The 20,999-nt window shown below is 49.5% G+C and overlaps 1 long non-coding RNA gene across 1 annotated transcript; it reads right to left on the reverse strand.

Moving 5' to 3' along the window:
• Positions 1 to 304: 304 nt before the first annotated feature.
• Positions 305 to 19,061, reverse strand: LOC121360268. The gene is made up of 3 exons (XR_005956180.1): positions 18,983 to 19,061; positions 11,146 to 11,183; positions 305 to 821 (listed from the first exon to the last, which is right to left on the reverse strand). It is a non-coding gene; the product is annotated as an uncharacterized LOC121360268 (long non-coding RNA).
• Between the last annotated feature and the right edge of the window lie 1,938 nt (positions 19,062 to 20,999).

Genomic DNA, 20,999 nt, shown 5'->3' on the forward strand with positions numbered 1-20,999 from the left:
AAGAAATCCAAAGAATTTTGTTATTAATTTCCTGTGTTGTTTACATGTGCTAGAGCTATGTTTATTCCAGAAGAATCACTCACCAGGAGTGATAGAAATCAAAGTGCAAACTGGTTTATTTTTCTCAGTAACTTATTAAGAACAGCAGCAGTTTCTTGTGTTAGATAGATGATATGCAACAGACACAGATATTTTTCATCAAATGTATACACAATAAATGAGAAAATAAAGCAAAGAAATGTGCAGTCAAGTGAGTTTTTTATTAAACTAAATAAAATAAAAAATTAAATACAATTTTTGCAATCTTGAATTTTTTCTATTAATACCAAAAGGTATTGCATAAGTCACAACACAATTTACAGTGCAATATTTAGTGTATGTTTCAATAACCAAATTCTTATACAATGAAGCACTAATCAAGATAATAGAAACAGCAAGTGTTTCATTATGCTTTCTTAAGAACGTATGAATTTAAAAATCAATATAAAATGAACTTAAATCAAAGACAATAGGATTGATAAAATCCTCTTTTAAGGCTGGAAAGGAACATGTATTTTTATGACAAGTTACAATAAGTTAAGATAATTTCTCATTTTTCTTATTTGGTGTGAAAATTATCCTGCATATTTCTAAACCTCAGACCATCTCCCCTTAGTTTTGGCTTGTCTTTTTAAAACCAGCTATGAAGGAAATTATTCCTGTCTTTTCCTTAGCTCCCAGTCCTAACTCCTCAGTCCTTAAGTCTGCAGAATCTTCCTCAAAGGGAGTTTTGCTGTGGACTAAATACAACAGTGCAGGATGGGTTTGATCCACTTGTGGGCCTGAAACAAAAAAAATAAAGATAATAAGGATTGTGTGGCTTTTCCAAGAGTGCATATTGTAAGACTTAGAACCAGCACTTTCTTGTTTTAGTAAAGGCAGGTATGGCCAGGTTTGAATCCTTGAAGAATGAGTCTTTTAACACCAGATAAATATTTGTGTTTTATTGCACAAAATGTGGAATCCCTCTTTTCTTCATCATCTGCCAAATGTTTCTGCATTTGGAGTTTGTCCTGCAACAGCTCAGATACTCTGACAGTGTAAGGATTGAGTCCTCACACCACCAGTGTAAGTGCAACAATCCCTCTGCTGCCAAGGGGCTGGCCAAGCGCTCCAGCGCAAGTGAGACATGGGGGGATGATGCACCCACCCTCCCGGGAGAGCCTGTAAGCACGGAGCTCAGCTCCCAGTGAAAAATAAGGATTTCAGCCCTGCCTGGGCTGCACAAGCCAGAGCAAGCTTCACAGCAGAGGCACGGGGGCTCCAGATCCGCAGGGGGCTGCGTGTGCCTCCCTGGAGCAGTGTCTGTGGTACCCCTCTGCAGAGGGACCAGACTCGCAGCTTTCAGCCCTGCTGCCCTCCAAACCCAACTCTGCTGTGGGGGGTTTAGCACTTACTTAATGAGGACTATGTGTGTGCATACATATGGATGTGTGTATATCTGTCTACACATACACACAATATAAATTAACTAAACATGTTACTAGGATACATCAGGAAAACCACATCCAAACAAAGAGTCCAATATGGAAAAAGCTATTAAAAGATCCTAGCATTTTAGCTTGTTGTGTATAGGAATAAATATGATTACAGGATACCAATTTTACATTTTGTTTCTTTCCCAATGGTATTTGCAAGAGGTGCTGCCTTCTGGGGTTAAAGGAATTATTGCAAATGAACAAAAGCAATTCAGATCTTTGCAAATAACGTGATGCTCATAATTTAATTGTCCACCTCAGGAGAACCTGACTATGAGCTCCATGGTTAAAATTAAGTGTATCACCCCTTTCCTAAATGTCCAAGATGCCTCAACAGGACCTTGATCTCTGCCCATGAGCTTTTAAAAGAAATGCAGGAAAGAAAAATTTTTGTGCTCAAGATCAGAATACTCTCACACAATATCAGTACTGAAAGATGAAGATAGACGAGAAGTTTACAACCTCCTTTTCATCAACATTTTCATTTAGACTGACTAATTAACCTAAGTAATTTTACTCTTTCATCTTAAATACAAAGACCCTGATGCCTCCTGTACTACTTCACCCAAACTCTGCGCTCTACACATAAAGCTGTGAAGACAGCAAATCAGCCAAGGAACCAGAACTGTGCAAGCCAGGTTTCTACAGGAAAAGAGATTTGGGCGGCTAAAATCACTTAAAAAAAAAAAAAAAAGTGTTGCAAATGTAGACTCTTAGCAGTAGCAGCTAAAATCACTTAAAAAAAAAAAAATGTGTTGCAAATGTAGACTCTTAGCAGTAAGTGATACAGGCCTGTGACTTCCCTGGGCACTGGTCCCGCTCCCATGCCTCAGATGACATGCTGCTCTAAGAGCTGGCATGTCCACTGTATTCAGGCTGGTAGTGTGCAATTTTTCTGGGCTACACCACACATGCTGTCCCCAGACACTCTGAAGTGTTAGGGCATGTAATTAAGTGCTAATTTAAATGGCACTAGTCATGTAACTAAAAGTCTATGATTTTTTTTTTCTAGTCATAATTTTCCACACTGGAATTCCTCTTGGAACTGACTTTGAAGTCAGTAACAAGCCTCCCATTGGGTTTAATGCAAACAGAATCAGCCCTCACTGGAGTTTTTAGTGGAGCAGAGAAAAACATTTTTCCTGTTAAAAGATTTTCCTATTAGTACAAACACATAAAAGACTTGTCAAAGTTATAGTGTTAAATATTTTAATGTCTTGCCAAACCTCATCAATTCTCATTGTTTAGCAAAAATGGCACTGACATTCTGAGTTGCTAGCTATGGCATTTTCTGCGTATTAAGATCAATAATATGCTTTACAAGGAAAAAAGGGTTGTCTAATGAAAAAAGTCTTTTAAAAGTCAGGACAATTCCAACTGCTATGAATGATTATAAATTATGTGGTTATTTTTATGGGGGTGGGGTAGGGGGTGATTAAGACTTTGGGCACATGAACCATACTCCCCCACTTTCTTTCCTTACCAGAAATTGCACTTCCCAAAACCTCCCCTTATTATCAGCTGTGTGAATTCTAGTTGTAATTGCCAGTGTAAGACACTAAGTTTTCTGTTTTAACATCAACCCTGAGTTCTTAAAATATTTATTGGAATAAATGTCTTTGACAGGCTCTAGTGACAGAAGGAAGGATTTGGTTCAGAAGGAAGATTTGGTTTCAATTTGATTGCTTCAAAGATTTGTTTCAAGTGTCTCAAAAGCTGTGCTTTTTGGACCTTATGCTCTACTGGCTATTCAAGGAACCTCAGCAGATATTAGGTGCATGGGTCCGGGGCTTTGAGTTCCTTCATCCAAAGGAATGCAGATGCACATTCAAAGGCCCCCTCACCTGTGCTGACTTTGCCCTGGCTCCACAAAGACTGTACATGAGGCCAGGCTAAACTACAAGGACTTTTTTTCTCAAATGTTAAGGGCAACATGAAGAAGGAACCCAGGGAGGAGGAGGAGCAAGGACATGGCAACATCTGTGGGTGACAGAGGATGCAAGAGCCTGCAGGATTTATCCCCAGGGACAGGTGTCTGAATGTGGGGAGTGCTCTCCCTGGGCACTCCAGCTGCAGTTAGCTCATGCCAGTGATGCCTCCTTAAGTGGCATCCTGCTCTGGTGCTTTTGAGAACATTTCCAGCCACATGGGCTCAGTTATGCACTGTCCTTATCCAGGACCAAAAAGTTCATCACAACTTTATGCAACCCAAAGTCCAGTTTGGACCTTTTCCAAAGCACTGACTGCTTCCGACTGACATATCAGAGGCTTTAAAAAACTCCCTCCTTTTTTCCCTTGAGAACAAAATCTTCCATCACTTTCCTGCAAACATCTCAGCATTGCCTAGGTCTGTCAGGAATGTCTGCCCAGTTCAAAAGCTTTTGGTCTTTTCTTGCATTGAGGTGGTGGAAAATAAATCTTTTTAGTCAGAAACTGAAAAATATTTTTTTTATATGTAGATATGAGGCTTGGGGGGCCTTATTCAGTTCCTTAGGAGGGTTAAACTTCTACTTCTCACTCTCTGCAACAGTATATTGATGTCTGGGTAGAAGCTGTTCTGGTGCTGCCACAGGAGAGGGAAGAGGGACTGAATCATTAATCATGATATGGAGATGAGTGCAGTGTCAAGAGAACTAAGACTATTTCTCATCCCTGTCCTTCAGATGCCTGATATTATGTGAGCTACACACCATGGTTATGGGAAATGTGGCTGTAAACTCCCCAAAGCAGAGAGATGAAGACGGACATTGCTAGCTCCTCCAATACCTGCATGACTAACAACCTGCTCTGAGAAACGGGGCTGCTGGTGCCACCGTGTTCCGTGCAGAGCCCTGTTTGTGTGAGCATGGATTACATGTGTACTGCCAGAACAGGCTCCTCCAGGGAGGAGGCACTCTTTGTCTGCGAATCCTGATGGGATTAGGTGTGAGATACGCACTTAGCCCTGTCAAGACCAAAAGGCTTCAGCGCATGTGTGGAGCAGAACTTCAGGCATCTTAGTGGCTTCCCTGGTGCTGGGGGAGTTACTTGGTAAAGACATGATGATATGAAAAAGATAGTCTAAATTTAAACACCAGATTTCCACCCAATCCCCAGTGTTGCTCTGTTTGAGAGCTGGGCTCATGTCCCAGTTAAGTAATAGGAGCTTCCTAGGTGTAGACGGTATGAAGGATTGCAGTGACTTTTTCTAAGTGCTGTGTCTTGGAATCTCTGCAAAAACATAGTTTTACTCTAGATTTGTTACGGCAATGAGAAATGAGCACACATAGGTACTCATGCTACACATATGTAGCATTTATTGTAGTGTATTGCAGCATGTTGATTTATGCACACTAACAGACTGCTCTTGTTTTGTAACCTCTCAATATGACACAGTGTGAATGAATGCAAAATTTTAATAAATATATAGAAACAAATAGTCATTAATATGTGTTACAAATTACCAGTTTCCTCCTAAATCAGAACTTTATTTAAATTGTTACTTAAAATGTTTATAAGACCATTTTGAATCCTCATGCAGAGCCAAATGGTCTTAATTCCATTTACCATCTCCTATCTGCTCTCCAACAGTCCATAGCCATAAAATCTTTCCCCATGTCCCATTACAACTGATGTCAGATGACTCCATGTCTATGACTCCAGATCTTGGCAGACCACAGGACAGGTCACATGCAGTCATTAAGCAGGGGCAAAAGAACATCCAACAGGTTCTTGGACTTGAGCTAGAGATATTTGTTGTGTTTGGCTGAACTAGATGCTGGCTGGAGGAATGTAGATCCAAAGAAAGTCAGGTATTGATTGCAAGGGATCAGTTTGGAAGTGGATTTTGAGCTGACACCTAATTTGTACAAGAAAGTAGCAGGAGATGACTTAAATCTTCAGAGGCCCAAAAAGATAATTAAAACCACCCCTGAATGACAATGGCTACTAATTTGCTGCAAGTCACTGTATCCCCATGGAGGAAAAAAGGGAAACTGGCAGCTCCCCGGGCCCACTTTGAGAAGCTGTATGTACTCTGTTTGTATTCTCAGCTCATCTCTAGAGTTCCCTGCTGCTTCTTTATGGTGCGGTGAGGGTGCTGAGGAGCCAGGTCTGATAGGGCAGAAAAACGCCAGGAAACACGTTTTGACAGAAAAGTCTTGCGAGGCTCCCATGTGTGCTCCACATTGTCTATCGCGTGCCTTTGATGTCGGTTTGGCTCGTGGTAAGGCGTGAGGCCAGACCCTCATTCCGGGACGGGAGTGCCAGCCCCGCACACCCATCGCAATGACAGATGACACCGTACAACCCCAGGTGAGGATCCAACCCGTTGCCAGCACACAAGGCAGCCTTTTACGTTTTTTCCTTCCTTTTTCTTACCCTTTTTTCCCTCCTTTTTTCTCTTTTATTTTTATTTCACTTTTAAATTTTTCTTTCATTCATAATTTTTCTATTTTCTTTCCTTCCCCCCCCCCCCCCCCCTCTTTTTTTTTTTTTTTTTTTTTTTTTTTTTTTTCTTTCACTAATGACTAGAAGTTTGCTGTGTTTCTCGCTGCAAATGCTGTTCTTTCCTCCCCGAATGAAGCACGGCCTCATATTGCTGTCTTCCCAAGTAGGCGCAGGCCAGATTGTGCCCCGGGCGCTGCCCCGCAGAGGGGACGTGCCCGGCGGGAAGCCGGCCTGGCTGCTGCCCGGCCTCGGACCTGCTCGGACCTGGCCTGAAAAGTCCTCTCCACCTTCCTGCGGAAAGGAAGCGCTGCTCAACAGCTCTGAGCTTCCAGCTCCCTGGCTGCAGACAGCTCCCTCTGCCTTGCTCTGCGGCTGCTCTCGGCTCTTATGTGCAAGACACCGACGGCAAAATACTAATAATCAAAACGGTGGGAGTCTCTCCTCTCCTCTCCTCTCCTCATTTTGTCCTTTATTTTAACTAAGTGAATGAATCAGGTCTGAAAACATTGTTTAGATGTGTTACACCGTGACTTCATAGATTATTAAAGGAGGGGTGGATGTATGCATTTATCCATTATTTTTGTACACTGCAATGTACTGTTACAGGGAAAAAAAGAAAAAAAAATCGGCAAAAGCCTGTTCTTTTATAAGGAGGTTTTTGAAAGCTCTGAACTGTGCCACGAGAAATTTGGAAACGAATATAAGGCACTTGAGTAAGTTTTGCAAAAAGTACGTGAAGGAAAACCAGCCTCGCCTCTCCGCAGTGCACCGAGGAGAGATCTCATCGTGTTTGCCTACTGTCAGCTGGGAGCTCTCTCCTTCAAACTGTTTTTATTTTTTCTTGGGGCCTGAAAGGGAGTGTTTGATATCTGCTGGTAACTCCAGGCACCTCTCGCACCCTCTGATAAATGAGATAGCTTTCTGCCGGGAAGCGCCGGCGGTGACACCGTGCTGCCTCTGAAACAGGGCGCACGTGTCTCGCTGCCCCACCTCGCCCGAGCACGGGGCAGCGCTAGGGAAATCCTGTCCCTTTCCCACGGGATCAGGGGCGGGGGGAGGTGCCACAGCTCAGCCCGGGGAGGGGGAGCCGGGCAGACCCTTCCGGGAGATCCACATCCAAAAGGACACTCCTGTCACATCCCATCCAAAGGACGCTCTTGTCACACCCCATCACACCACAGCGCATGTCCCATCCTGCCCTATCAGCAAACCGGAGCATTTCGGTGAAGTTCCCACCTGCATTTATGCCTACATGTTGATATGTGGTTACATTTATATCGTGTGTTTGTGTATGATTTTATATTTATAATATGTAAAATGTGCATTTAAATAGTCCTCACTTTGTGTTGCTTGTAGATTTGCAAGCTTGTGAAACAAATGAAGGGAAATTACGGGACTAACTCACTATTCTTTAAAAAGGTAACAGGAACAATCTAATATATATTTGACTGTAATAATTTATCATGAATTAATCGTGCATGTGTGTGTACGCACAGGCGGGGAGGAGCAGCGCCGCCCAGGAAAGCACCTGGAGCAGGGGTGGGAAGGGGGATGTGTTTGATCCCACCGCTGCTGCTCGGGTGGGTGCGATATTCGGCTTTAAACACGAGCTCGGCTCCTTCCCATCCTGTCTGCGCCTCTGCAGTGAGAGCGGCAGTACACTGCCCTCCCGGCTCCCGGGAAGGGGAGCAGGAAAGCCAATGTGCCCTGCGGGCGCGGGCGGCCCGGCTGCGGGGCACCCGGGGCGCACGGAGTCCTGCGTCCCGCCGCTGCCGCTGCCACCTGCCCGCCTGAGGCTGCGAGCTGGCAGCCGCGGGCAGCAAGCGGGGACAGCTCCCCGCGGGTCACAGCTGCTGCCACAGCCCGCCCTGGCCCCCCGGCTGCGGTGTCCGCCGCTGCCCTGCTCGGCTCCCAGTGCTCCCAACCTCGTCTGCAAAGAGAATCCTTTCCCTGAAGGTCCTCCCAGCTCTCGGCTTGGGACTCCGTGTGCCATTTGAATAAATGATACCACCGAGATGAAACGCACTCATCCTCGGGGTGGGTACGGTTTACACCTACCCCAGGCTCCGGCCAGCAGCAGGCCGCCAGGAAAAGCCCTTTGTAGTCACACCTGAGCGGCGAGGGCGTCTGCATGGCTTGTGCGGCACAGCCCAGCACAGGTCCCTCCGTCTCGACAGGACTTAGAGGCCTGCCGGGGCCTGAGGACCGTGAGGGAGGAAGTGGCCCTATCCTACACGGACATCCGCCCTGCTGAGATGGCCGAGAGCGTGGAGTGTTTGGATCGGGCTGGGGGGACACGGGGAGGCACCGAGAGCTGCACGCCAGCGGGCGATGGGGGAAAGCCGGGAGAGGCGGGAGAGCTGCCACTTTGCGAGCACAGCCCCAAAGATGTAACCCGGGTGAGGCTCCGCCGGCCCCAGGAACGGCGGGGAGGGGCTGCAGCCGGCCAGGAGCTGCCTGGGGGGATGTGCGTGTCCCGGACAGGGACAGGGCAGCCGGGGAAATCGCGTCCCCCGCCTGGGAATCAGCCTGTGCCTCGGGAGCTGTCCTGGCACCGCACCCGCAGTTTCCTCCATGCCAGCCTGCAAGGCATTTTCCGACGGTGAGGGAAAAAGCCTAACCAGGGTTGTGGAGGGTCCCGCTAAGTTCACATCACCCATGGATTTCCCTTTCACGCCCCAAGAATTTAACGGGGTTTGAACGGAGAGCAAACGCGAAGCTGAGGGATGCTGCTAAGCTTACAAGGCTGAGAGTGTTCTTCGGGGGCTGGGGACGATATAGCTAAAGGAGCATCCCGCACACCTGGTGCACACCGACCTGGTGTCCCAATCTTCCCCAGCACTATGGCAAATTAAAGGCTGATTACAACCTGAAGGATGCAAGAAGAGGCACATCACTGTGCCTGAGGGGCTGGAGGGGAGCACGGCAACTCTGGACTCAGAGATGCTCTCACTTTACGCCGGAGCCAAGTCCGTTGTTTTGAGAAGACAGACACGCCGGGCAAATCCCTTCAGGCTCTGAATGACAGCCTACATGTCCCATTGCTTGGAAGGCTGGGCACAGCTGGCCTGACTGCTAAATATTGCAGTTAGATTTTCTGGGTGAATTTTGTGCTTCTCGGAGACAAGTGCTCTTGCTGCGAGCTGGGGAGACCCCAGCCGAGCGGTTTTCCTAGGGACGGTGTTTGCAGGTTTGGAAAGAAGTGGCAAGAAATCTCACCCGGAATTTTCCAGCTACTACTTCACTGGGAAAATAGGACAGGAAGTGCTCCCCCCGATTCGCTCTTTCCTGCGGTACGCGTTCGGTTATCGCATCTTCCCCGTGAGCTCAGGGAAAAAGAGGCCCTTACTCTGCCCTTGGCCTTGCGGGGTGACTGGAGGTACTGGGCGAGGTCAGCTACCCGCGGAGCGGAGCGGCTGCTGCCCTCGGCCCCCCGCCGGCGACGGTGAAAGGTGAGAGGCTAAATAGCCCCGGTTAAAAAAAAAAAAAAAAAAAAATATCCGTCAGCTACAGGTAAGATCCATTCTGGTTTTGAAGACTTTTACAGCACCCCCCTCCCTCCCTTCCCTCCCCACCAGTCCCGTGTGGCTTTCCTGCCGCCCGGAGGTGCTGGTTGCAGAGTGCAGGCCACATAGCTGACCCCCAGCCAGCTCTCCACTCCGAGAGACTGGCATCTGAAATATTACCCGGGGAGCTGGAGCGGCTCCGGCAGTATAGCCCCGCTCTTCCCCAAAAGGTATCCGGGGAATCCTTCCCCTCCCTTGCCCGCCGAAGCCCTTTCAAAGAAAGTCAGCCCGATGTGTTAGCCTAAGTACGAAGCATCCGAGGAATTTCCACCGGGGAAACGACCCTTTCCGCGGGCTGGCGGCGCTTCCCGCGCTCGGCCCGTCCTGCCCGGGGCTGGGGCCGCCAGGGGCAGGGCGTACCTTTAGGCATGGAAGCGTTTAGCGGTTTCGGCGGTATTAACTCCTAACAGGGTGTGAAAAGTATTGGGGATTGAAAAAGCTGTGGGAAAGTGGATTCTTTCCAAGTCAGGCGGGCTGGAGCTTTCCTCTACTCTACTGGCGGACACCTTGCGCTGCTCCTGCCGCAGGGCCCCCCGAGGAGCAGCCCCTTCCCGGCGGCTGGGAGCCAGACAGCCCGGCAGGTGCGATGCCCCTCGCAGCTTGACCGTGAGCTTTTATAGGTGAAAAACACGAAATAGCGTTTTGCCACCAGCCTGCCCACCCCTGTCACCCTGCCAGCGCCATGGGCGCGGGAGATGCCGCTCGGTGGTAGCTCTTCAGAAGGGGCCCTGGCCACGCCAGGCAAGGTCTTCCCATTTTCTTTTGCTGTGGGAGCGGAGGCTGGGCCTTGCTCTGCCTCCAGCCGCCGCGGCCCCACACCCCTGCGTTCTTCCATCCCAGCCCCGCCGCCGCAAGCTGCTCAGCGGCCAAGGCACCGCCGGGCTCGCAGAGGCACCCGGACAAAAGGACTCGTCTCCCAACAACTTCTTGTCGGTTTTTACCCCCTTTCTAAATTTTTCACCAGTACGTCCGGGTTACTTTAAAGTGTGGCGGGTCCGGAAAATGACCATGGTACAAATATTTCAGACCTGATCAAACTGGAGCAGCAGTTAACACTTGCTCTAATTAGAGCGGATATTCACACCGCTGGCCCGGCCTCCCCGAAGGAGCATTACGATATGTAACCTATGTCCACATTCAAACTCTGCCCTCTCACGGGGGGGAGGTAGGGGGAAAAACATCGAAGTTTGAAAAAAAAATCTTAAACCTCGGGACCAAAAAAATAAGAATAATGGTAATAATGATAATGATTATTCTAACGATACTGATGATGATGATGATGATGATGATGATGATAATAATAATAATAATAATAATAATAATGGTTGGTTTCTCCTCGCCATAGAAGACAGCGGATGGCTAAGAGTTAGCTTTGATAACCTGCGCTCGCCCTGGCCGTGGCTGCCCCGGGGAGAGAAGGCAGCTGCAGGCTCCGGTGCTGCCGGCCTGCCTCTGCCGCCGCCCTGCCTCCCCGCTCGCCCAGCGCCGCCCCTCGGGTCGGGGTTCGGCGGGTCCCAGTGGTGGTACCGAGTGCGGGGGTGAAGCCGCCGCCAAAGGGAGCCTTCAAGGGCTCCCCGGGAGGGAACGGTGCCGGGGGAGCCGCTGGAGGGGGAACCGAGCGTCGCATCGCTTACCTGGCTTAGGCAAAAGACACGGCAAGAAAAACACTTCTCTGGGGAAAAAAAAAAAAAAAAAAAAAATTAGTACAAATCTTCCTCAAGTACTCCCGGACCCGCGTCGCGGGTGATGCACTTGGCCAGCCGAGGGGAAAGGCACCGGCAGCGGCTGTTCCGCCGAGCAGGGCGGGAGCGGCCGCAGCGTCTGGCTCGCTCAGCGGTTCCGAGAAACCGCGAGATAAAATGACAGGCTCTTTCTGTGGAGAAATCAATTTCTAAGCATCAGAGAGAGGTTTAAAACAAATAAACTTAAAAAAAAAAAAAAAAGAAAGAAAAAAAGCCCCCCTCCGACCTGTGATTGAGAGACAGTTAAAAATAATTGCCCCTGTTAAGAGACAGGAGACCAGGTTACAGGGAAAACTACCTTCTTTCAAAGCCCGCTAATGGCCATACGATTCATTAGGTTACTTAATCCTAATAACCTTGCTAGCATCAGTCCCGGTGACCCAGCCCATTAAGCACCACCAGTGAAACCCTATAAAACAGGCAAGGGGAATGTCCAACATCTGAGCACATTTATTAGCATTATGTTTCTGAGATAACATGCCCCCGGCTCCCCTGCATACTGCTGCGGGCAGGTTGGGGAAAGAGGGAGCTCTGCTTTCGGAAGGGCTGAGCACAGGAGCAGGACTCCGCGAGGCGGATGGCTGGTCCCACCGTCACTGTCATTCACGGTCTCCCGTTCTCTCTGCTTTCCTCCCCCGGCCTCCGTCTCTCCAGCCAAACAATAGCTACATTTGTGGCGAGCATTTTTTCCTTCTGATTAAACCCAGGCCAACCAATGGCCGCCAGAACGAAACAAAACGCAGAGAGTAACATTTCGATCATAAAGGGTAGTTAAAAACTCAAAAAAAAAAAAAAAAAAAAAAAAGGGTGGGAGTGAGAGACAAAAAGTCTCTTACACCGAAACGTGCTAGTGAGTCAATGCCGTATCACCCTCCGTGAAGGAGTCGGCTGAGGGGGAGAGAGGGAAAAGAGAAGTGAGGGAAGCAGCAAGGCCGGCTCCTCCCGTGCCTTCCAGAGCTGCAGACAAACCGGACGCCTCCCCGGCATCTCCCTGCCAGGGTGAGGTCTCTGTAATTTACGACACGAGTTGTTACGGTATTTGCCGCTGCTCGGAGCGCAGGCACATGCAAGCGATTAGAAGAGCGAAGGGCTCTCTCCAGCCCGGGAGGGACCTCTCCCAGCGCCGCTGTCACCCCCTTCCTCCGGCCCTCTCCGGGCAGGCAGGCAGGCAGATGCACTCCCCTCCCGCCTCGGGGTGGCTCCCCGCGGCCTGAGGGAAACCCCTCCCAGGATCTGCAGAGCAGCAAACCGTCTTCAGACTTTGACTGTCTACAATCCCCCTACCAACACTCTTTATTTTTCCTTTCCATTGCTGAAGAAGACTGTGCCCAGAGGCAGTGGGATGGCGTTAGGAGATGCCAGCCCGGGGTACCCAGGGCTCCCGGCGGACACCGGTCCAGGCTCCCGCCGCTGCCCACCCAGGCAGCAGCGAAGGGGCGGTGGCAGGAGCAGCCGGGATAACGCCCGGCTGAGCCGAAGGTGATCAGGCAGCGTTCAGCCCCCACAAAAAGCTGACGTGACCCCTCGCTGTTTTCGCAATAGTTTTAACACTCTGGCAGAGATGAAAGCAAGAAAAGCGGCGGGGAGGGAACCGCTGCGCCCTGCCGAACTGCCCATTCCCGGTGCTGCCGGCACTGCAGAGGGTTTGCCGGTGATTAACCCTGAGGGCTGATCCTGCAAGCCCTCCTCCCCAGGAGAAGCGTCCGCTGCCTTCGCCGGGGTGCCAGGGGCACCAGGGCTGGGGGCGAGGTGTGCCCTGCGCCCCGTCCCACACCTCCGCTACTGACCTCGGCGATCCTGCTGTTAAACGCTTTGCCTCTTTTTTAAAATTTGTTTGTTTTTCCTCAAGGGCTATTTTAAGTAATAAAATGTTGGTCTGGCTTGGAAGCTGTCATAACAGGAGCCTGGTTTATTTATTGGGTTATTTATTTCTTTTACCAGCAACAATATCCCGAACACAGTCCGGTTGAAAGAAGGAATTTCCAAAAACAAGGGGGAAAATAGGGCGTGAGAGGGGGGGAGCAGTAAGAGAGAGAGAAGAAAAGAGAGGGAAGAGAGGGAGAGGGTGGGAGAGCAAGACAGAGAAAAAGCAAGAGATAAAGAGAGAAATCTAGAAGAAAGCAAGAAGGAGGAGAGAAGCAAGAAGTGGAAAGAAAGCAAGAGAAAGCAAGAACGCAAGCAAGAAAGAATGAGAGAAAGGATGAAAGAGAAAAAGAGAGAAAGAGAGAGAGAAAGAAAAGAAAGACATGCCAGCTATTCAAAATTAAAACAAGAAGCCTCGAAGTATTCATTTTGGTATTAATATTATTTAACATTAAAAACTCCGGGAACTTCAAAAAATTTCTTTCAGGGAAAAGCAAGAGAAAAGAACTATTCTCTGGAAACCATTTGTTCACAGCTCGAACTGTGCCGTTTTGGCTTAGAAACAAAACTCGAGACGCCCAAAACTGTCCCTCCTCCCCCCCCAGCATATATCTTTTCAGCACACATTTTAAAATAAATATCCTTACGAGTCTTTCCAAAACGCCTCCTTGTTATGAATTGATAGGATACAACATACCCCAGCTGCGTGCCTGGCAGTTGGGATTTAGCCCTTTAAATGCCAGGACAACAGCTGGGGGGAAAGGAATCACGGCGGCTTCGCCCGCCTCCGCCCGGTGCGCGGGAGGTGAGCGGCGGCTCCGCGGGCACCCAGCACCCCCGGGCAGCCCCGCGGAGCAGCAGCCGCCCACTCGGTGCTCTGGGTGCAGACAGCCCCAGGAAAGAGCCCCCAACTAGGCAAAGGAGAAAATGGTACTTTTTCCCCGCAAGCTCTTTTAATTTTACTATGCTTTTCGTCCTACTGCTCAGCGAGTCAACATAAAAAGCATGTTCAGTATCTAGTTTGCATAGAATGTAATAAAATAGCGGAAAGGTTGTCCGGGTTCTCCTCGGAGGTGTCCTGCTTGGGAAACAGGGGCCGAACAGGCGCATTTTTCTTCCCAACACAAAATTAATTAAACTTCGAAGATATTTTAGTGGGCGTTTACTTAATAAAGTTTTCCTGTATCCATTTTTCCCAGAATAGTGCTTATCGTTAAAAAAAAAAAAAAAAAAAAAAAAAAAAAAAGGTTGCAGGAAGAATTTACAGTGTGATCTTCTGTTTTGGGGCTTGCAACAGGTGTCAGAGCTCTCTTCGGGGAGAAGGAAATTTTATATATATATATATATATATATATATACACCTCAATCTACATATATATATACACACACACACGTGTGTGTGTGTAGACCATTAAATAAAATGACCGCTTTTCTTTAAACAAAAAAAAAAATAGGCAAAAGAAAAATGTTACCGTTTCAAACACCTTCTATGCTTATGCATGTTATACTCAGAATATATTATATGATCTTATCATGTTTCAATCTCTATTTTCTTGTGGATTTTAATGAGATGATGTAGTGGGAACCATCACCGGCCATCTTTAATAAGATGTACGCTTTTAGTCTTATGTTTGAGTACGTCTTTTTAAGATTGAACAACCAAAAAATGCCTTTGTTTTCAAAACTAAGAAGCGCGAATAATGGCATTGCGAATGACGTATGACTATGGACATATATTACAATTATAGGCCATCACAAATAAAAAAGTATGATGAAGCACATGTTTGAGGTGATCTACCTCTAGAAAATGAGTTACAGTTAGTTACTGTCTCTTCTCGCCTCCCTGTGTCCAGCACGATATTACCTTCTCTCCGCCAAGAGCGGGGAGAAAAATAAATTTTAAACACCCCGAACTCGTTGTCTTTCGGGGAGCACAATTTCTAACAGCTGGTTTGCAGAGGAGGAGCCAGTGACCAAAAAACCCCCTTAACCCAAGGTGATGCACAGCTTTTTAATCCATGCCCCCACATATATGTTTATGTTCACATATTCCTACAGCTAGTGCCTAATGCATCAGCAGCGCCTTACTCTGGGAGAGGGAGTGAGTATAGAATCCTCACAGATCTAGTGGTTTCAGGGTGCCGCTTGTTTAGGAGAAGCTCCAGAAAGTTTAAAAACTGTGTGTGGGGATATTTATTTCCATTCCTTTAGCACTCCCCGCTCGGCGAGTGCAGACGCCCGCCGCGCCAGGTACGGGCAGGGCAGAGGGAAGGGGCTCGGAGAGGGCAGCCCCGGGATCCGCGGCCACCGCCTCCTCCCGTCGGCGGATGTGCGTGGGATGTGCCCGAGGGACTCCCGCCAGGGCACCGTCCGGCACTCCCTGCCCCGGCGCAGGGAAGGAGCGCACCCCCGCCTGCAGGAGCCGGCGCTCCAGACCACGGGTTTGTCTCCCCTCCCTTTACCCCCGGGACTCGCACCACAGCCAAGCCAGAACCGGTTTGCTAAAAGCAAACTGCTTTCTTCAGAGCCCTTTAAATCCCAGCCCGGCCCCGGGATACAGTGCGCACGAGGATGCCGTACGAAGGATGCCAAGGCAGCCCCGACCCGGAAAGTGCGGTGGATTCAAGGAGGGAGAGCAGTGAAATATTGAAAGCGCTCGCAGCTGGCAGCTCACCGCAGTACCCATGGCAGGAGGGGCTTCGGCGCAGACAGGGGGTCCCAGCCCCTGGGTTGCTGCCCGCGCCCACCACACGCGCCCCAGCCAGAGTTGCAGAGGAGCTCCGGCAACGGAGCCGGAGCTTTTTTTTTTTTCTTTTCTTTTTCTTTTTTCGAAATTTCCCCAGAAAGTGCGGAATTCACAGGCAGGAAAGGGCAGCAGGGGAACGAGAGGATTCCCTGCCCTTGCGCTCGCCCAGCCGTCCCCCAGCCACAGCAGCTCCCCGAGCCTGCCTGCACCTCCCCGAGGATGGATGTGCTTCATGCCCTTGTCGCGCATGGAAACTCAGGCCATCCTGCGAACGACGTGTTGCCTAAATAAAGATAAAACGTGCTATACATCACAGGCTTTCCCGGTTATTCTCAATGACTTGTCGATTCCTCCCCCCTCCCCATCCATCCCCCTACCCCCTCGGCACACGTGCAATGATAGAAAATGGTTTTAAATGACGAAGGGTCACGTAGAGCCATCCTGATCGTTTAGCAAAAATAACAGAGCTATTATAGAGCTGAAGGAAGGAGCCATGGAGTTCACCCACACGTGCTCCGGTACTGTGCCTCGACTGAACACACACACATAGACAAAGGTATATGTATGTGTGTATATGTGTGTAAAGGTATATATATGTGTGTGTGTATATATATATATATATGTACACACATACATACATATATCTATGCAGCGGCACAGTCCCATGTGACCCTCAGGACTCTCTCATTAGGCCGTAAATACATGCACATATGACAGTGAGCGCTCCTGTAGGGATGGGAGGAGAGGACGCAGAAGAGCTGCTTGTGTCTTTGGGATGGAAAGTCACATAAAGCCTTTTATGAGAGCTCGGGAGACAGCAGTTGCTCACTAACCTACTTTTCTCTTTCTCTTTTTTTTTTTTTTTTTTTTTTTTTTTTTTTCATCTCTATTGCCGAAAACTGGAAATAATTAAATTCTTTAAAGGTTTACTTTCGAAACCGTCGCTGGAGTAAACTATGATTCAGGTGTAAATAATTACCAAAGTCATGAAAGCGGCAACTGCTACATGTGGTTTATTCATTGCTTGCCTTTTTTTCTTTTTGGTTTTTTCTTTTAGTCGTTTGATCATTTTCATCCCTAACTGTCTGCCAAATTCACATATTTGTAATTTACTAAACTTTATCGTTCCTACCAGGATAGGGATGTTGTACATTAGTTTCCAGACCCGTCCTGCTCTACCCCGGTGAAGAAGCCTGGCTGGATGCTCCTCAAGAAAGGATAACGCTATTACCCTCGTTTTAGAACTGAATAAAAGATGCTTCCCCTTTCATAAACGCTACCAGACCCACTCAATTTTAGGCTCCAGAGAAGAAATGAATTATTAAATGAAAGAAATTGTTTAAACACAATAGCTACTTGGCTAAATGAAAGCAATCCCTGGGGCAAGACTAGCAGGGTTTGGCCAGAGAGCACAATAATATTAAGTATCCGTTAAGCAAAAATCTTAGAGAAATAGGACAGACGTGGACGTATAATACACAGCATATAAACAAAAGCCCAGGATTTACTTCATTCCTGTTTTCTTCAGCCTGCTCCTATTTTTTCTTTTTTCTTTTGCCTACACTACAACTTCAACCCATTTGACTCTTCAAAAAGCCATGGTGGAAAAAAAAGGCAGGAAAACGAATTTTTTTTTCTTGCCTGGGTCTTATTTTAAAAAGTAAATTTTGCATAGTAAGCCACCACTTGAACATGTTCTGGTGTTGTAAAAGTGTTTTTTATCAGGCTGTAAATTACTGCCACTCTGACAGAGCAGCCGGAAATGTAAATCACACCGTAGAACAGAAATTATGAAAAAGTTTGTTCCCTTTTCTGCGTCCCAGGAAGATCTCGGGGCTGCTGGATTGGGAAGGGAGGGGAAAAGCTTGTTTACTATTTTCCTTCTTCACCAAACTGTTGGCTCCACGGTGCCTGGGACTTTGATGAGAAAGAATGGACAATGTGCAGAGTCCCTTCCTATGACACCCAGGCCACCGCCACTTGGGAGGTCCTTTGGCCTAATGCAACCACAGCTAACTGCTCCCAACAGGAGGCTCTGTGGATCAGGCAGGGTCACAATTATACTTCTGCTAAAGGCAAGGTTCGCCTTAAAAAAAAAAATGAATTAAAGCCTTTCAATTCATTTGGGGAAGGAAGGACCGAGAGCAGTGTTAGCTGAAACCGTTTCCAAGAGGGATGAAGGAAATGAGGTTGCTTCCATGCAGAGGGAAATTAGGGGGAATGTAGGGGGAATGAGGTCCGGGGCGCTCGTCAAGGGGTTACTCCGACCCCAGGGCTGCTACACCAAATCGCCCATCGGCAGCAGTGGGCCTTCCCCCGATCCTGAGAAGTGTTTCGAGGGCCCGTGCACGGAAAGGAGTCCCCCCTGGTGCCATACACTGCAAGGGCATTGCTTCTCTAAGGTAGGGAGGAGAGAGATACACAACCACGGTCCACAACGAGCCCTCAAGCATTGACCTACTTGCACGGAGGGGGAGAAGAACTCCAGGAGACGCTACAGCCGATTGCCTCTGATTTGGGCACTCGGGGGGCATCAATATTTTATGGAGGTGGGAGGACAGGAATGTTGAAATTCATTATATGTCTCGGAGAGAGAGCGCTGTTAAAACACGAACCTCTTGTATTTAAGACGTGAAAAAAAGCGGGGAGGAGGGAAGGGGGCGGGGGGGATGTCCCGACCTCCGCCGCTTACCGGGACACCGGCTGCCGGCCCCTGTGGATTCGCAGCTGGCCCGTCCTCCTGGCTGCCGGCAAGCCGGCCGGGTGTGCTTCCAGCGCCCCCCGGCCAGCCTTCCCCTACTCCTCCGGTTCTTCCTCCGGTTCCCCGTTTAAAGTCCCCAGAGTCACCCCCGGTAGCCCGCGTCCTGCCGGGTCGGGGGCTCAGGGCGGATCCGGGTCCCGGTTGCTGCCTTCCGCCGCGGCGGGCGGGACACGGCGACGGGTCTTGCCTTGTCCCCCCATTCCCACCCCGTCCCCGCGTCTGGGACAAGGGGACACCTCAGCCACCCAGCTTCGGGAAACTCCTTTCAGGCCGCGAGATCCGAGCGGGGGAGGAGGGACCGGCTCCGGGGATCACTTCGGCCGCCGGCCCCGGCCCCGCTCCCGCCGCCCCCCGCTTACCTGGACGACGGTCCCCGTGCTCGGCGACGGGCTCTCAGCAGGACGGGGGTGAGAGGGGACGCCTCAGACCCCCGGGTGCAACAAGGGCCCGGTCATGGCCCCCCGCGCACCCCAGAAAGGTCCGGCGCGAGGAAGAGAGAGGGAGGAGAGAGGAAAAGCCTTTTTTCCCCCTTTCTCTCCCCGATGGAGCAGAAGTGACCCGCAGTATCTGGAGAAGGTTTTTGAAGACGTTTGAGAGGGAGGGAGAGAGTTTTCTGCTGAGAAACTCAATCTGCCATACAGTAGCGACGGCATCTGGGATCTGTCACCGCTGACAGCACCACAGGGCACAGACATGATCTTCCGCACAACACTGCAACTCCCCAAAATACCCTCCTCGCTCCCAAGGTATCTGCCGGGTTGCATCGCTCTCCTCTGCCAAAAGGGGGAAAGCAACCTGAGCCCCCGCAAACAAATACAGCGAGGGGAAGGCAAGAGAGAGCAGCCCGTTCTCCCCCTTCCTCTTCGCGATGCTGAACGCTCGGCCGCCGAGGACACAAGGCGACAGACGATGTCATGCTCGGAGGGCGCAAAGGCCATAAATGTAGGCTCTCGCGACGCTAGATTCCCGGGAATGACTTTAATGAATAATTTCGGAGACAGTTATGGCTTTAGGTAATTACTGCGCGGCTCTATGAAAACCAGATTTGGGAGAGAGGCAGTCAAGGCCGAGCCGTGTGCTTCGGCTCGCCCCTGCCAGACCGCTCCAGACACCACCTCCCCCCATCACCGCCCGACCCCCGGGCGTCCCCGGCCTCCCGCACCCCTCCAGCTGCCGGGGTCCTCCTTCGGGCAGCGCTGCCAGCAACTCTGCGAAGGCTAGAGGCTTCTGGGGGGAACACCTCATATTATTATTATTTTTTTTTAATCTCTTCCGCCTCCTGTATTTTCTGGCAGGACATTTCATTGTCTTTTAGGCCAGTTTTAGAAAACTTCTCTGGGTTTGCACGTGTGTTTATCTTTTTTAAGAAGTTCATTATAAGCAGCTGTTGCAGCCTATAGCCACATACGGCATGCAAATAGAGACCCCTATAGGAGAGTCGGCCTCTCTATTACCCCCACATGTCGGCTCAACAGACGAGACAGGCGAAACCATTCTACCGCTCTGCATTAAAACTGAATTGTACATTTTTCTACCGAGCCTTTTGGGCAACGGAGGGGCTTGTTTCTGCTTTGAACAGCCTCCCCGGTTAGCAATTGAAGGGCTCCGAGAAGCGGACCCGCTGATCTCCATTGTTTCACTAACACGTTACTGCTGTTCCCAGGAGGCCGCTCCGGGCGGAGCCGCCCCTCGCCCCCCGCCCGCAGAGCCCTGCGTCTCGCCCCGGCGGGACACGGCAGCTCTCGGCTGGACCCCACGGCATCTCCCGCCGGGGAGACGGCTCCTGCCTCAGGACACGGGACTGACTCCCCGGGGAGAGGTGCCGAGACGACAGCCTCAGCCCTGCCACAGAGCCGCCACCAGTCAGAGGTCTCCCATAAAGGGAGAAATAGGATTTTGCTGGGTTGTTTCTGTTTGGTTGAGAGCCTTTTTTTTTTTTTTTTTTTTAAATTTTTGTTATGGCTTATTTCGCAGCTTCCCCCCTCCCCCCTCTTGTACTTCAACAGCTTTTCAAAAATTCACTTACTCCCGCCCGACTCCCTGGGTCGGTGGCTGTGGTGGGAAGCCGAGCTCACAGCATACCGTTTGCACTGATTCAGAAAGGAAATGTTCCTTTTCCTTTCGAGATTACGGATAGACACAGAGGAGCGTTGCGGTATCCTAGGGGGTTTACTTTATTTTATTCTGCTGGAACAAAGAAATTGAAGTATTTTTAAATTTGTTTTTAGGGTCACATGGGGCTTTGTTTTTCTTTTCTCCCTCCTCCTGGCAAGTGTATTTTACCGCGAGAATTTAATCCTTCAGATAAATTGTCTAACATTATCTTTTTCCTCTGGAGACGAGATCAACTGCTTTCTTATCCACCCCCCCTCCCCT

Source organism: Pyrgilauda ruficollis, unplaced genomic scaffold, assembly GCF_017590135.1.
Source record: "Pyrgilauda ruficollis isolate IOZ18807 unplaced genomic scaffold, ASM1759013v1 scaffold5, whole genome shotgun sequence".
Lineage (NCBI taxonomy): Eukaryota > Metazoa > Chordata > Aves > Passeriformes > Passeridae > Pyrgilauda > Pyrgilauda ruficollis.